Genomic DNA, 14,657 nt, shown 5'->3' on the forward strand with positions numbered 1-14,657 from the left:
TACATAAACAGATAAAAGAAGTTAAGCATCTTTATCAGGAGATAGAGATTATAAAAAATAATCAAACAATAATTCTAGAAATGAAGGAAACGATAAACCAAATTAAAAACTCAATTGAGAGTATCACTAACAGAGTGGAGCAAGTAGAAGCCAGAACGTCAGATAATGAAGACAAAATATATCATCTTGAAAAGAGTCTAGCCAACTCAGAAAGGCTGGTAAAAAATCACGAGAAAAACATCCAAGAGTTATGGGATAACATAAAAAAACCAAACTTATGAGTCATCGGTATCGAAGAAGGTACAGAGATTCAAACCAATGGAATGAGTAACCTGCTGAATGAAATAATTACAGAAAACTTTCCAGAAATAAAAAAGGAAACAGATATACAAATTGAAGATGCATACAGGACACTGAGCACACAAAATCAAGTAGACCAACGCCAAGACACATTGTTATGAAGATATCCAATATACAGAACAAAGAGAATATATTAAAAGCTACAAGAGAAAGGAGACAGATTACATTCAGGGGTAAACCAATAAGGTTAACAACAGATTTTTCATCACAGACACTGAAAGCAAGAAGGTCATGGAACAATGTATTTCAAACACTGAAAGACAATGGATGCCAACCAAGAATTCTGTATCCAGCAAAATTAAGCTTCAGGTATGACAACGAAATAAAAATCTTTCATGATAAACAAAAGTTAAAAGAATTTGCAGCCAGAAAACCAGCATTGCAAAGCATTTTGAGCAAAACACTACACGAGGAAGAAATGAAAAACAATAACCAAAACCATCAGTGGGAAGTACCTCAGTAAAGACAGAGGGCGAGGGGAAAGATAATCATGGAGAAACAAACTAAATTTTTTTAAAAAAGGATAAACAATTAAACATGGATGGAAGTACAAACCATATATCAATAGTAACTCTGAATGTTAATGGCTTAAACTCTCCAATAAAGTGACATAGGCTGGTATCATGGATTAAAAAAACAAATCCAACAATATGCTGCCTCCAGAAGACACATCTGATTGGAAAAGACATACACAGGCTGAAGGTGAAAGGATGGGAAAAAATATACCACGCACACGGTCCTCGTAAGCAAGCAGGGGTGGCCATCCTCATATCGAATAAAATCAACTTCAAGACTAAGTTAATCAAAAGGGATAAAGAAGGTCATTATATACTGTTAAAAGGAACCATTCACCAACAAGACATAACAATTATCAATATTTATGCACCAAATAATGGTGCTGCGACACTCATAAAACAAATTCTCCTCAAGTTCAAGAATCAAATAGACCACAACACAATAATTATGGGTGACTTCAACACACCTCTCTCACCATTGGACAGATCCTCCAAACAAAAGTTGAATAAAGAAACTATAGAACTCAATATCACAATCAATAACCTAGACTTAACTGACATATATAGAATATATCAACCATCATCAAATGGATATACTTTTTTCTCAGCAGCACATGGATCATTCTCAAAAATAGACCATATATTATGCCATAGGGCAACCCTCAGTAAATATAAAGGGGTGGAGATAATACCATGCATTTTATCAGATCATAATGGAATGAAACTGGAAATCAATGATAAAAGAAGGAAGGAAAAATCCTACAACACATGGAAAATGAACAATATGTTACTGAATGATCAATGGGTTACAGAAGACATAAAGGAGGAAATCAAAAAATTCTTAGAGATAAATGAAAATACAGAAACAACATATCGGAATCTATGGGACACAATGAAAGCAGTTTTAAGAGGGAAATTCATTGCCTGGAGGTCATTCCTCAAAAAAAGGAAAAACCAACAAATAAATGAGCTCACACTTCATCTCAAAGCCCTAGAAAAGGAAGAGCAAAACAACAGCAAATGTAGCAGAAGGCAAGAAATAATTAAAATCAGAGCGGAAATCAATGAAATTGAAACAAAAGAAACTATTGAAAAAATTAACAAAACTAAAAGTTGGTTCTTCGAAAAAATAAATAAGATCGACAGACCTTTAGCCATGCTAACGAAGAGAAGAGAGAGAACTCAAATTACTAACATACGGGATGAAAAAGGCAATATCACAACAGATGCTACAGAAATACAGAAGACAATTAGAAATTATTTTGAAAACCTATATTCCAATAAAATAGAAGATAGTGTGACATCGATAAATTTCTTAAGTCATATGATTTGCCCAGACTGAGTCAGGAGGATACACACAATTTGAACAGACCAATATCAATGGATGAAATTGAAGAAGCCATCAAAGACTACCAACCAAGAAAAGCCCAGGACCGGATGGGTATACAGCGGAGTTTTACAAAACCTTTAAAGAAGAATTAATACCAATACTTTTCAAGTTATTTCAGGAAATAGAAAAAGAGGGAGCTCTTCCAAATTCATTCTATGAGGCCAACATCACCCTGATTCCGAAACCAGACAAAGACACCTCAAAGAAAGAAAACTACAGACCAATATCTCTAATGAACCTAGATGCAAAAATCCTCAATAAAATTCTGGCGAATCGAATACAAAAACACATCAAAAAAATTGTGCACCATGATCAAGTAGGATTCATCCCTGGGATGCAAGGATGAGTCAATATACGGAAATCAATAAATGTTATTCACCACATCAATAGACTTAAAGATAAGAACCATATGATCATCTCGATAGACGCAGAGAAAGCATTCGACAAAGTACAGCATCCCTTTATGTTCAAAACATTAGAAAACCTAGGGATAACAGGAACTTACCTCGACATTGTAAAAGCTATCTATGCTAAACCTCAGGCTAGCATCATTCTGAATGGAGAAAAGTTGAAGGCATTCCTTGTAAAATCTGGAACAAGACAGGGATGCCCTCTCTCACCACTTCTATTCAATATAGTTCTCGAAACACTGGCCAGAGCAATTAGACAGACGAAAGAAATTAAAGGCATAAAAATAGGAAAAGAAGAACTTAAATTATCACTATTTGCAGATGACATGATTCTATACCTAGAAGACCCAAAAGGGTCTACAAAGAAACTACTAGAACTAATAAATGAATTCAGCAAAGTGGCAGGATATAAAATCAACACGCATAAATCAAAGGCATTTCTGTATATCAGCGACAAAACTTCTGAAACAGAAATGAGGAAAAACACTCCATTCACAATATCCTCAAAAAAAAATACTTGGGAATCAACCTAACAAAAGAGGTGAAAGATTTATACAATGAAAACTACAGAACCCTAAAGAGAGAAGTAGAAGAAGATCTTAGAAGATGGAAAAATATACCCTGTTCATGGATAGGCAGAACTAACATCATCAAAATGGCGATATTACCAAAAGTTCTCTATAGGTTTAATGCAATGCCAATCAAAATCCCAACGGCATTTCTTGTAGAAATAGATAAAGCAATCATGAGATTCATATGGAAAAATAAAAGACCCAGAATAGCAAAAGCAATTCTAAGCAGGAAGTGTGAATCAGGCGGTATAGCGATACCAGATTTCAAACTATATTACAGAGCAATAGTGACAAAAACAGCATGGTACTGGTACCAAAACAGGCGGGTGGACCAATGGTATAGAATAGAGGACACAGAGACTAATCCACAAAGTTACAACTATCTTATATTTGATAAAGGGGTTAAAAGCATGCAATGGAGGAAGGATAGCATCTTCAACAAATGGTGTTGGGAAAACTGGAAATCCATATGCAACAAAATGAAACTGAATCCCTTTCTCTCGCCATGCACAAAAGTTAACTCAAAATGGATCAAGGAGCTTGATATCAAATCAGAGACTCTGCGTCTGATAGAAGAAAAAGTTGGCTCCGATCAACATATTGTGGGGTCGGGCTCCAAATTCCTTAATAGGACACCCATAGCACAAGAGTTAATAACAAGAATCAACAAATGGGACTTAATTAAACTTAAAAGTTTTTTCTCAGCAAGAGAAACAATAAGAGAGGTAAATAGGGAGCCTACATCCTGGGAACAAATTTTTACTCCTCACACTTCAGATAGAGCCCTAATATCCAGAGTATACAAAGAACTCAAAAAATTAGGCAATAAGATAACAAATAACCCAATCAACAAATGGGCCAAGGACCTGAACAGACACTTGTCAGAGGAGGACATACAATCAATCAACAAGTACATGAAAAAATGCTCACCATCTCTAGCAGTCAGAGAAATGCAAATCAAAACCACCCTAAGATACCATCTCACTCCAGTAAGATTGGCAGCCACTATGAAGTCAAACAACAACAAGTGCTGGCGAGGATGTGGAGAAAAGGGTACACTTGTACATTGCTGGTGGGACTGCAAATTGGTGTGGCCAATTTGGAAAGCAGTTTGGAGATTCCTGGGAAAGCTGAGAATGGAACCACCATTTGACCCTGCTATTGCCCTTCTCGGACTATTCCCTGAAGACCTTAAAAGAGCATGCTACAGGGATACTGCCACATCGATGTTCATAGCAGCACAATTCACAATAGCTAGACTGTGGAACCAACCCAGATGCCCTTCAATAGATGAATGGATAAAAAAAATGTGGCATCTATACACAATGGAGTAATATGCAGCAATAAAAAAGGACAAAATCATAGAATTTGCAGGGAAATGGATGGTACTAGAGCAGATTATGCTTAGTGAAGCTAGCCAATCCCTAAAAAACAAATACCAAATGTCTTCTTTGATATAATGAGAGCAACTATGAACAGAGCAGGGAGGAAGAGTAGGAAGAAAAGATTAACATTAAACAGAGACATGAGATGGGAGGGAAAGGGAGAGAAAAGGGAAATTGCATGGAAATGAAGGGAGACCCTCATTGCTATACAAAATTACATATAAGAGGTTGTGAGGGGGATGGGAAAATAAACAAGGAGAGAAATGAATTACAGTAGATGGGGTAGAGAGAGAAGATGGGAGGGGAGGGGAGGGGGGATAGTAGGGGATAGGAAAGGTAGCAGAATACAACAATTACTAATAGGGCATTATGTAAAATTGTGGATGTGTAACCGACGTGATTCTGCAATCTGCATTTGGGATAAAATTGGGGGTTCATAACCCACTGCAATCTAATGTATGAAATATGATATGTCAAGAGCTTTCTAATGTTGTGAACAACCAATAAAAATAAAAAAAAAATTTTTAAAGACTTTTAGTTGTTTTTGGTAAGAAAGTTTGACCCTACATGAATAAAATAGTAGGTTGGACTTGAATTTGATTCTCATCTGCCACGTGTTAATATCTTTTGTCAGTGTTTTTATTAGTGTGTTGTAGTTACACATAATCGTACGTGCATGGAATACAATCTTCTGCATGTCAATCCCCGGTGCTTCCTCTTCCTCTCCTGTCCCCTCTCCCCCTGTTTCCCTCCCTCTACTTTAATGTTTTCCCTCCTACTTATTTGTAGTTCTTTTCTTTTTAATTGGTGCTGTATAGATATACAAAAAGGTGAACCCGACTGTGGTGTATTCACAAATGTACACAGGACAGCTTGGTCAGTTTCATTCTTCTCTTCTCCCTCCTTCCTCTCCCTCAGCCTCCTTTATCTACCCCTCTGATTTTCTAATTTCATGGAGATTTGCCCCTCTCCCCTGGATTTTTTTTTCCTTATTTTGCTCTAGCTTCTGCATAGGAGAGAAATCATTTGACCCTTGACTTTCTAAAGATGGTTTATTCGCTTGATGTTCAGTTCCATCCATTTACCAGCAAATACCCTCATTGGATTCTTCTTTATGGGCTGAGAGAAACTCCATTGTGTATATGGATCACATCTTCTCTATCCGTTTATCTGCTGACCCATATCTGGGCTGCTGTCATACCTTGGTTACTGGGAATTGTGCTGCTATAAAAATCAATGTGCTTGTTTCCCCCCATGGTGTGCTGATTTTAGTTCTTTAGGATCAAAACTAAGGAGTGGGATAGCTGGGTCATTCGGTTGTTCTATTCCTAATCTTTAGAGGAATCTTCATATTGCTTTCCAAAGTGCTTATTCTAATTTGTAATTCCACCAACAATGTATGAGTACACTTCCCCCCGTATCTTTGATTGTATTCATTATTATTCATATTCTTGATGATTGCCATTCTGAATGGATATAAAATCTCACTATAGTTTTGATTCACTTTTTCTTATTGCCAGGGATGTCGGACATTTTTTTTTTTCATGTATTTGTTGGCCATTTGTTTTTCTTTTTTTCAGAAGTGTATGTTTGGTTCTTTTGCCCATTTGTTAATGAGGTTATTTATTTATTTATTTTGGTGTTAAGTGTTTTGAGTTCTTTTTTATTCATTTGTTATTTGAATTTGTTATATATGACATCAGAATTCATTACAATTCATAGAGCTCAACTTTTCGTATCTTGGATTGGACACAGAGTAGAGTCACACCATTTGTGTCTTCATACATGTACCTCGGATAAGGACGCTCCCTCCCTTCCCCTCCCTCCCCTTTTCTCCTTTGCCCTATCTAGAGTTCATCTATACCACCATCACTACCACATTACGAATTGGCAGCTTAAATCGGAGAAAACATTTGGCATTTGGTTTTTTCGGGATTCCGTAACTTCATCAGCATTATATTCTCCAACTCCATCCATTTACCTGCAAATGCCATGATTTTATTCTCTTTTATTGCTGAGTAATATCCATTATGTATGTACACTACAGTTTCTTAATCCAGTTATCTACTGAAGGGCATCTAGGTTGGTTCCATAGTTTAGCTATTGTGAATTGTATTGCTGTGAACATTGATGTGGCTGTGTCCCTATAGTATGCTGTTTTTAAGTTCTTTGGGTATAGACTGAGGAGTGGGATACCTGGGTCAAATGGTGGTTCCATTCCCAGTTTTTCAAGGAATCTCTATACTGCTTTCCATATTGGCTGCACCAATTTGCAGTCCCAGAAGTAATGTATGAGTGTGCCTTTTCCCCCACATCCTCGCCAACAATTATTGTTGTTTGAATTCTTATCAGCTGTCATTCTGACTGAAGTGACATGAAATCTTAGAGTAGTTTTGATTTGCATTTCTCTAATTGCTAGAGACGTTGAACATTTTTTTTCATAAATTTTTGATTGATTGTATATCTTCTTCTGAGAAGTGTCTTTCAGTTCCTTAGCCCATTTATTGATTGGGTTATTTGTTTTGGTGTTAAGATTTTGGGGTTCTTTATATACCCCAGAGATTAGTGCTCTATCTGATGTACATATGGTAGAAATTTGTTCCCAAATTGTAGTCTCTCTGTTCACTTCACTGATTGTTTCTTTTGCTGAGAAGAAGCTTTTTAGCTTGAATCCATCCCATTTATTGATTCTTGATATTAATTCTTGTGCTATAGGAGTCTTACTAAGGAAGTTGGGGCATAGTCCAACATGATGGAGATTTGGGTCTACTTTTTCCTCTAATAGACGCAGTGTTTCTGGTTTAATTCCTAGGTCCCTGGTCCACTTTGAGTTGAGTTTTGTGCATGGTGAGAGATAGGGGTTTAATTTCATTTTTCTGCATCTGGATTTCCAGTTTTCTCAGAACCATTTGTTGAAGTGGCTCTTTTCTCCAATGTACGTTTTTGGTGACTTTGTCTAATATAAGATAAGTGTAATTATGTGGGTTAGTCTCTGTGTTCTCTATTGTGTACCATTGGTCTACCAGTCTATTTTGGTGCCAATATCATGCTGTTTTTGTTATATTGCTATGTAGTATAGTTTAAGGTCTGGTATAATGATGTCACCTGCTTCACTCTTTCTTCTTGCTAAGGATTGCTTTAGCTATTCTGGGTCTCTTATTTTTCCAGATGAATTTCATGACTGCTTTTTCTATTTCTATGAGGAAGGTCATTAGGATTTTTATTGGAATTGCATTAAATCTGTATAGTGCTCCTGGTTGTATGCCATTTTGACAATATTAATTCTACCTAGCTAAGAACAAGGTAGATCTTTCCATCTTCTGAGGTCTTTTTTAATTTATCTCTTTAGCATTCTGTAGTTTTAATTGTAGAGGTCTTTCACCTCTTTTGTTAAGTTGATTCTCAAGTATCTAGGTTAAATAGAAGAAAGTTTTCTTTCTTTGATGCCACCTTTGCCTGGTTTTGTATTCAGGGTGATATTGGCCTCATAGAATGAGTTTGGAAGGGCTCCTTCCTTTTCTATTTCCTGAAATAAATTGAGGAGTATTGGTATTAGTTCTTCTTTAAAGGTCTTGTAGAACTCGGCTATGTATCCATCCAGTCCTGGGCTTTTCTTGGTTGGTAGGCTTCTGATGACATCTTCTATTTCATTACTTGAAATTGATCTGTTTAAATTGTGTTTATTATCCTGATTCAATTTAGGCAAATCATATGACTCTAGAAATTTGCTGATGCCTTCAATATTTTCTATTTTACTGGAGTACAATTCTCAAAATAATTTCTAATTGTCTTCTGTATTTCTATAGTGTCTGTTGTATATTTCCTTTTTTGTCATGTATGTTAATAATTTGAGTTTTCTCTCTCCTTCTCTTCATTAGTATGGCTAAGAGTCTGTCAATTTTATTTAGTTTTTCAAAGAACCAACTTTTTGTCTTTTCAATTTTTTCCAATTGTTTCAATTTCATTGATTCCAGCCCTAATTTTAGTTATTTCCCATCTTCTACTGCTTTTTGTGTTGATTTGTTTTTCTTTTTCTAGGGCTTTGAGATGTAGTGTTAAGTCATTTATTTGTTTACTTTTTCTTCTTTGAAAGAATGAACTCCATGTAATAAACTTTCCTCTTTGTACTGCCTTCATAGTGTCCCATTTTCAATAAGTTGTATCTGTGTTCTCATTCACCTCTAAGAATTTTTAAATCTCCTCCTTGATATCTTTTGTTCATTCAGTAGCATATTAGTTAGTCTCCAGATGTTGGAATAGTTTTTATTTTTTATTTTATCATTGATTTCTAATTTTATTCCATTATGATCAGATAGAATGCAGGGTAGTATCTCTACTTTTTTTATATTTGCTAAGAGTTGCTTTGTGGCATAATATATGGTCTATTTTAGAGAAGGATTCATGTGCTGCTGAGAAGAAAGTGTATTCACTCATTGATGGATGAAATATTCTATATATGTCTGTTAAGTCTAAGTTATTAATTGTATTAATGAGTTCTATAGTTTCTTTGTTCAGATTTTGTTTGGAAGATCTATCCAGTGTTTAAAGAGGTGTGTTAATGTCACCCCAAATTATTGTGTTGTGGTCTATTTGACTCTTGAACTTGAGAAATGTTTGTTTGATGAATGTAGACACTCCATTGTTTGGGGCTATATATTTATTATTGTTATGTCCTATTGATGAATGTTTCCCTTAAGCAGTGTGAAATATCCTTCTTTATCCCTTTTGGTTAACTTTGGCTTGAAGACTACTTTATTTGATATGAGGATGGAAACTCCTGCTTGCTTCTGCAGTTCATAGGATAGAATGATTTTTCCAAACCTTTCACCTTCAGTCTGTGGATGACTTTTCCTATGAGATGAGTCTCTTGGAGGCAGCATATTGTTGGGCTATTTTTTAATCCAATCTGCCTTTTGATTGGTGAGTTTAGGCCATTAACATTCAGTGTTATTATTGAAACATGATTTGCATTCCCAGGCTTTTTTGTTTATTTTTGGTATTTAACTTGACTTGGTTTCTCCTTTGATTAGTTTTTCCTTTAGTGGAACACCTCCTTTTACTGGTTTTTATTGTTGTTTCTCAATTCTTCTTCATGGAATATTTTGCCATGGATGTTCTGTAGGGCATGCATTCTAGTTGTAAATTCTTTTAACTTTTATTTATAATGGAAGGTTTTTATTTCACCATCAAATCTAAAGCTTAATTTTGCTGGATATAAGATTTTTGGTTAGCATTCATGTTCTTTCAGAGCTTGGTATATGTTGTTTCAGGATCTAAGTTGAGGGTCTAAGTTGAAAAATCTGCTGAGATACAAATTGGTTTCCCCTTATATGTGATCTGATTCCTCTCTCTTGCAGCCTTTAAGATCATCTCCTTATTCTGTATGCTAAGCATTTTCATCATAATGTGCCTTGGTGTAGGTATGTTGTAATTTTGTACATTTGGTGTCCTATAAGCCTCTTGTATTTGATTTTCCAATTAATTATTCATTTTTGGGAAATTTTCTGATATTATCTCATTGAAGAGATTGTGTATTTCTTTGGTTTGAAATTTTGTGCCTTCCTCTATCCAAATAACTCTTATATTTGGTCTTTTGATGCTATCCCATAATTCTTGGATGTTCTGCTCATGGTTCCTTATCATCTTCACTGGTGGTCAGCTTTAATTTCCAGATTGTATATTTTGTCTTCATCATCTGACATTCTGTCTTCCAAGTGTTCTAATCTGTTGGTGATGCTTTCTATTGAGTTTTTTATTTGGTTCATTGTTCCTTCATTTTAAGGATTTCTGATTTTTTTTCAGAATCTGTATCTCTTTCTGGAAGTCGTCTTTTGCTACCTGTATTTGCTCCCTTATCTCTTTTTTTGGGGTATAATCAATGGATGCCTGTATTTGCTCCTTTATCTGTTTATTGGTGTCATCAATGGTTGCCTGTATTTGCTGTCTTAGCTCTTTGTTGGAGTGATCAATTTTTGCCTGTATTTGCTCAATTAGGTCATTCTTTGATTCATAGATTATTTTAATTATGAACGTTCTTCTCTTACATTTTATCAACTGCGCTGTCCATGAATTCTGTTACTGTGGTATCCTTGTTTGTTTGGGGGCACTTTACTCCTTTTTTTCATGTTTTCTATGTGATTTCCTTTCTTACAGTATTACAGTTTCTACCCTATCATCTTGTAGTACCTGTGCAGATTATCTGTACCTCACCTTGGTATTGGGCTTTCAGACCCTGCAGGTGTCCCAGGATGAATGCCACTGCAACTATAGGAGGTGATGGCAATAGCAGGAGGTAGTTTGAGGTAGTATTGGAGGTACCCCATGATGGATAAAATGTCTTTCAGAGATGGGACTGAAAGGATGGTCTTACACTGGCTTTGAGATGCCTGCTCCAAGATGCAGCTGCTTCTAGGTCCTGTCTGTTGTTCAAAGGTAGAGGCTATTGTATGGGGAAGGCTATGGGGATAACTGCAGTGTCTCAAGATGGAAGTGGGTTAGACCTGGGTTCCCAGGTGATGGTGGTGGGGGGCTGGACCCAAGCTTACCCTGGGCTCTGGCTCCCACATAGGTCAGTGAGGCGGGTCTGGGCCGAGCTGTGCTTTGGATTCTATATAATTCTAGATACTACTCTCCTGTCAGATGAGCAGCTGACAAAGATTTTCTCCCATTCTGTAGTCTTCCTCTTTATGCTCTTGTTTCCTGTGCTCTGCAGAAGCTTTTTAATTTGATGTGGTTCCATTTATTGATTCTTGATTTTTTATTGGATCATTTTAGTTTTATATAGTAATAGAAATCATTTGGATACAATTATAAAACATGGAATATAATTTGTTCTAATTTAGTTCCCATGACCTCCCCTTTTTCTCTCCTTCTTTCCCTTGTTACCCTCCCTCTATTGATCTTTCTGCTATTTACTTATAGTTTTTTAAATTAGTGTCTTGTGGATGTACACAATGGTGAGATGCACTGTGGTATAATTATCTATGTACATAGGAAAGTTAGGTCAGATTCATTCTACCGCATTTCCTATCCCATTATTATTGATTTTATTTCTTGAGCTTAGGGATCTCATTAAGGAAATCAACATCTGTGCCAATATGTTCAAGTGCTGAGTCTATGTTTTCTTCTATGTCTTTGATCCACTTTGGCTTGTCTTTGTGTGCAGGGTGAAAGATAAGGATCTAGTTTCATTCTTCTACATGTGGCTATATAGTTTTCCTAGCACCATTTGTTAAAAAGGCTCTTTCTCCATTGTATGTTTTTAACACCTCTGTTGAATATCAGATGGATTTATCTATAAGTTTTTGTCTCTGTGTCTTCTATTCTATTCCATTGGTCTTGTGTCTGTTTTGGTGCCAATATCATGTTATTTTGTTACTACAGTTCTGTAGTGTAATTTGAGATCAGATTTTGTGATGCCCCCAGCATTACTCTTCTTGCTCAGGATTGCTATTCTGGGTCTCTTTCTTCCAAATAAATTTTAGGACTATGTTTTCTAGTTCTGTGGAGAATGTCACTGGAATTTTGGTGGGGATTTCATTAAATCTGTATAAAGATTTTGTTAGCATGGACATTTTGACAATATTAATTCTGCCTATCCAAGAACATGAGAGGTCTTTCCATCTTCTAATGTCTTCTTCAATTTCTTTCTTCAGTGTTCCATAATTTTCATTGTAAAGGTCTTTTACCTCCTTGGTTAGATAAATACTTGGTTATGCCCAAGTATTTTATTTTTTTGAAGTTTTTGTGAATGAGATAATCTTAGACAAATTTCTAAACTTTAGGACTTTTGGGTTCCACATCTAGAAAATGTGGATAATAATAATAACATATGGCATTATATTAGTCTGGACTGAGTTATTTTGAGATAATTTTGAGTATTTTGTGAAATACCCAAAACACAGTAAAAATTCAATAAATGGTAATTTTTCTTAATAATAGTTAATACAGATGCATAAAACAGTGGGAGACAGAAAGATGGGTTGGATGTAGAGCTAAGAAATTTGAGTTTTATTTGCAATTCGCGATAACCCGTGGGGTGATATTTTTTCCTACTGTGGTTTAGACTTATATCATTAATTCCTCCAAAGCAGAAAACCTTTCTCAACTTCAAGTGGGATCCTGTCCTTGAGGAGGTTTTGGTGCAGATGAAGCTTTCTAGATAAAATTCTATGCTTCCTTTAAAGGGTACCTTTAAGCTTTGACTCTGCTTTTGATCAACTACTTTTTTCTGTCTTCAATGATGCTTTGTGTTGGGATACCTGCAGTGCTTTCTGGGCCCCAAGTCTGCCGCAGTCTGGCTGGGCACAGAATCACGAGCCACTCACAGCTTTGTAGATTCAAACAGCAATTCTTTATTCCCGAACTCACACCGGCCCTCTACAAACACGTTCTGGGGAAATCCAAGTTCTGCTGCAAAATTCATGTACTCCACCAGGCTTTGAATCCCAAATACTTTCTGAATTCCATGAGAACTCAACGGGAACTCAGGCAGCAGGATACGCCCTATTCCCAGCAGGAATAACCTTAAACCTGGAACCGCCCTAAACCCAAGGACGGAATACTCCCTAAAACCTGATCCGCCCTAATCCAGTAGGATCCTCCCTAAACCCGGATCCACCTTGGTCCTTGAGCAGGGTCACCTTTCTCAAACATACATGCAAAAGTCACAGCAAATGTCCAAGGCAAGTCCATTTCCACGAGTCCTTCCTCTAAGCAACATGGGGTACGCTGGCAAGGAAATTTCGATGCATCATTCCTACTTGGCAATGGCTCTCAGCACAAGTCAGATGACTGAGAGATTTACTGTGAGTTGAGGAAAACAGAGCTTCCAAAGGATGCACTGGACTCATGCTGGGGGGCTTAGATGGGGTTATGCCTTACGAGAAAACTCAGCATCCATGTCAATGTGAAATGGGAGACCAAGGCAGGCCACCCAGCCAGTGGTGGGTCAAAGGTTGCTTCTGTTCAAACTTCCTCAGGTTCCTCCCATTTTTCCTGTCCTCTCCATCTGAGAACTGACATTCCAGCACAGGTGCCCTTACCTTTCATGAGGACATTTTCAATAGCATTTTTTCCTTCCTTTGTCTAACATCTCATTCTTCCATTACACCCTGCCTGTCACTGTTACAAATGTCTCTAGGTGTGACACTCCCTTGCTCAGAAAACACCCAACATGGCAGATTACAAGTTTACAAACTCCAAAATGTTGTACTGGAGGGTCAGGTTATTTAACTCTCCATTTAATCTATCAAATCCCTTTCCACAGGACGTCTCACCGTGCCCAGGATGTCTCGCTCTGTCGTGGTAATGGTTATGTTGACATCTCTTAAGTACTCAGGTGTCACCTTCTACAAGACTCACCGTCGAATGAATAAAAGCTTTTCAGGAAGAAAATAAAGATTATTGCACTAAGTAAACAACTCTTTTAATAATCAGAAGACATATTGTCATTTCCAGAAATATTAAAATGGGATAATGTTGTAGGTCTGGGAGTGACAGATATCTCAAGGTACCACTTATTAAGAATCAGCACAGGGCTCAGTTCTGATTTTGCCAAAGAATCCCCTCTTGCTTCTTACTGTCCCCACAGAGCTCTCTGCCATGTAGTCTTACCCCTCTCTACAGGACTCTCTGGATTGTTCTCTTGTGACCAAAATCAAACTTTACAAGGCTTTAGAATGTATTTCAGCCAAGCATCATTAGGTCTGCAAAGAGAATAAGTGGTTTTCCTCTTAGCTATATAATATGTGGTGTATTTTAAGGAAAAACTGCTGTCGTAAACAGGACCAAAAACAAACAAGCAAGCCCCCCCAAACCAAAATAGAGCTCTCTGAAAGGAAAGTGACCACAACACTCGGAGCAACCAAAAGATCTTTATTGCAGCAGTGCAACAAAGAGAAAAGAAAGAAGGAAAGAGAGAGAGAGAGAAAGAAGAGAAGAGATGAACAGGGAGAGAGCAAGAGCAAGAGAGAGACGGAGAGCGCACGCAAGAAAGATAAAGAGAGCAAGAGAGAGAGAGAGAG

Source organism: Spermophilus citellus (assembly GCF_964194105.1).
Source record: "Spermophilus citellus genome assembly, chromosome: 10".
NCBI classification, from domain to species: Eukaryota; Metazoa; Chordata; class Mammalia; order Rodentia; family Sciuridae; genus Spermophilus; species Spermophilus citellus.